This window comes from Vigna unguiculata, unplaced genomic scaffold (genome assembly GCF_037176805.1).
Source record: "Vigna unguiculata cultivar grain cowpea cultivar isolate G323 ecotype 2 unplaced genomic scaffold, ASM3717680v1 ptg000273l, whole genome shotgun sequence".
Classification (NCBI taxonomy): domain Eukaryota; kingdom Viridiplantae; phylum Streptophyta; class Magnoliopsida; order Fabales; family Fabaceae; genus Vigna; species Vigna unguiculata.
Window position 1 is genome coordinate 38152 of NW_028196909.1, and position 2422 is coordinate 40573.

General features: G+C 33.1%; 1 non-coding gene across 1 annotated transcript; it reads left to right on the forward strand.

The window, feature by feature from the left end:
* On the forward strand, nt 1–73 carry TRNAF-GAA (transfer RNA phenylalanine (anticodon GAA)). The gene has a single exon. It is a non-coding gene; the product is annotated as a tRNA-Phe (tRNA).
* Nucleotides 74–2422: the final 2349 nt, after the last annotated feature.

Below are 2422 nucleotides of genomic sequence, written 5' to 3' on the forward strand. Positions count from 1 at the left end.
GTCGGGATAGCTCAGTTGGTAGAGCAGAGGACTGAAAATCCTCGTGTCACCAGTTCAAATCTGGTTCCTGACACAAGATTCATTTGTATGAGTATCTATCCCCCATATTCATTTTAATGAATATGGGGGATAGATACTCATACAAATTTGTGTTCTTCTAGATTCTGATACATAACATATTTCTTTGATCTATTTAGGTATCTGTAGATATACTTTTCCTAGATGATTAAAGAATAGATGCAATTTTTTATTAGGTATATTCGCTTATCTATAGTATCTATATATATATAGATATAGATATATAGATAATGAATTCTTTATCTATTTTTTTCCTTTTTTTTCTGCGATACAAAAAAAGGTTTCTATTTCCATAATATTCGAGTGGTTTAATTAGTTGGTTAAAAGACCTAAAAGTCGAAGTTCTGGGGTGGAGTGAGAATATTAAGAATTCATCTGAGAAGGATTACCAAAATAGAATCGAGCCCTTTTCTTTGTGTTTTTTTTTTCGTGGCCGTATAATTGATGGTGATGTGCACGTTATATAGTTTATTATAAAGATAAAGAATTAGTTTATTATAAAGATAAAGAATTTTTGCAGTTCATCCTATTTCTTTTATTGGCTTGGCTGATAAGAACTCAGTATTGTTTTTGTTTTAGAATCTTAAGAAACTCCTATCCATCCTATTTTAAACCCTATAATTATTCATTCTATTATTTCTGAATTTTGTGATTTCTCACATAATAATATCTGAATGCAACTTCCATTACTCTGCCTGATTTAATGTCAATCAATTATTTTGTCTGATCTATAACAGAATGTACTTATATTCTTTGACTGGGGTTGCAGAAGTTTGGATTAGTTTATTATTTTTATCATTTAGTGAGCATCTTGTATTTCATAAAAATTTGGAGCAATATAATCTTTACGCAAAGGCCATCCTATCCAATTTTCGGGCATTAAAATACGTCTTAGACGCGGATGACTATCATAAGAGATTCCCAACATATCATAAGATTCCTTTTCTTGAAAATCCGCACTTTTCCAAACCCAAAAAATCGAAGGAATTCTGGGATTTTTTCTTGATACAAATATTTTTATGCATACCTCTTCGGGTTGATTTATACCATACTCTATTCTTGTAAAATGATATACACTAGCTAAGAGTCCTCCGGGTGCTACATCATAGGCACATTGAGAACGTAGATAATTGTAACCATATACATATAAAATGACAGCAATGGAATGCCAATCCTCGGGCTTTATTTGTAAAGTCTCTATTCCTAGGTAATCGAAACCCAAGGATCTATGAATTAGTCCATGTTTGACTAGCCAAGAAGACAAACGACCTTGCATTTTTTGCTTCTCCTAAATTTTTTTTATGAGTTTGGTATTAGTATTTTCTATTACGATGAAATTTTTAAAATACGATGAAATTTTTAAAAAAGGAATTGCTTTTTATTATTGTACTTTAAAAAAATGTGTCAGACGATATCTCTGAAGTAGATGGCGGTTGATAGAAAAATTCTTGACCATAATTGTCAGTATAAGTACTGTATCCAACATGAAACTTATGGTTGGTAGTAAAACATCTATTCTCTCGTTGAAAACTCATTGGATCTTCATATATTTCTCGAGATATTTTCTTACGAAGTTTTGTTATAGCATCTATAATGGCCTCCGGTTTAGGTGGACAGCCCGGCAAATATACATCTACAGGAATTAGCTTATCTACGCCTCGAACAGTACTATAAGAATCGGTACTAAACATCCCCCCCGTAATTGTACAGGCTCCCATAGCAATAACATATTTAGGTTCGGGCATTTGTTCATATAATCGAACTAAAGAAGGGGCCATTTTCATAGTTACAGTGCCCGCTGTTAAAATTAGGTCCGCCTGCCTAGGACTCGATCGTGGTACTAGTCCATAACGATCAAAATCGAATCGTGATCCTATTAATGAAGCAAATTCAATGAAGCAACAACTCGTACCATAAAGAAGCGGCCATAAACTGGATAATCTTGACCAATTTGAAAAATCATTTAATGTCGTTGAAATAACTGAATTTTGGGTTGTTTGATCAAGTAAGGGAAACTCAATGGAATTCATAATTGTCTCAATATTTTTTTTTCTAATTGTCTAAATAGTCAAGAATTAAGACCATTCTAATGCCCCCTTTCGCCATGCATAAACTGAACCAACAATTAGGATAAGCACGAATAAGAAAGCTTCTAAAAATACGGATACCCCTAATACATCGAAACTCATTGCCCATGGATAAAGAAAAACCGTTTCAACATCAAAAACAACAAAAATGAGAGCAAACATATAATAACGGATTCGAAATTGTAACCAAGCATCGCCTATTGGTTCTATTCCGGATTCATAACTAGAAAGTTTTTCCGGTCCCTTGCTAATGGGGG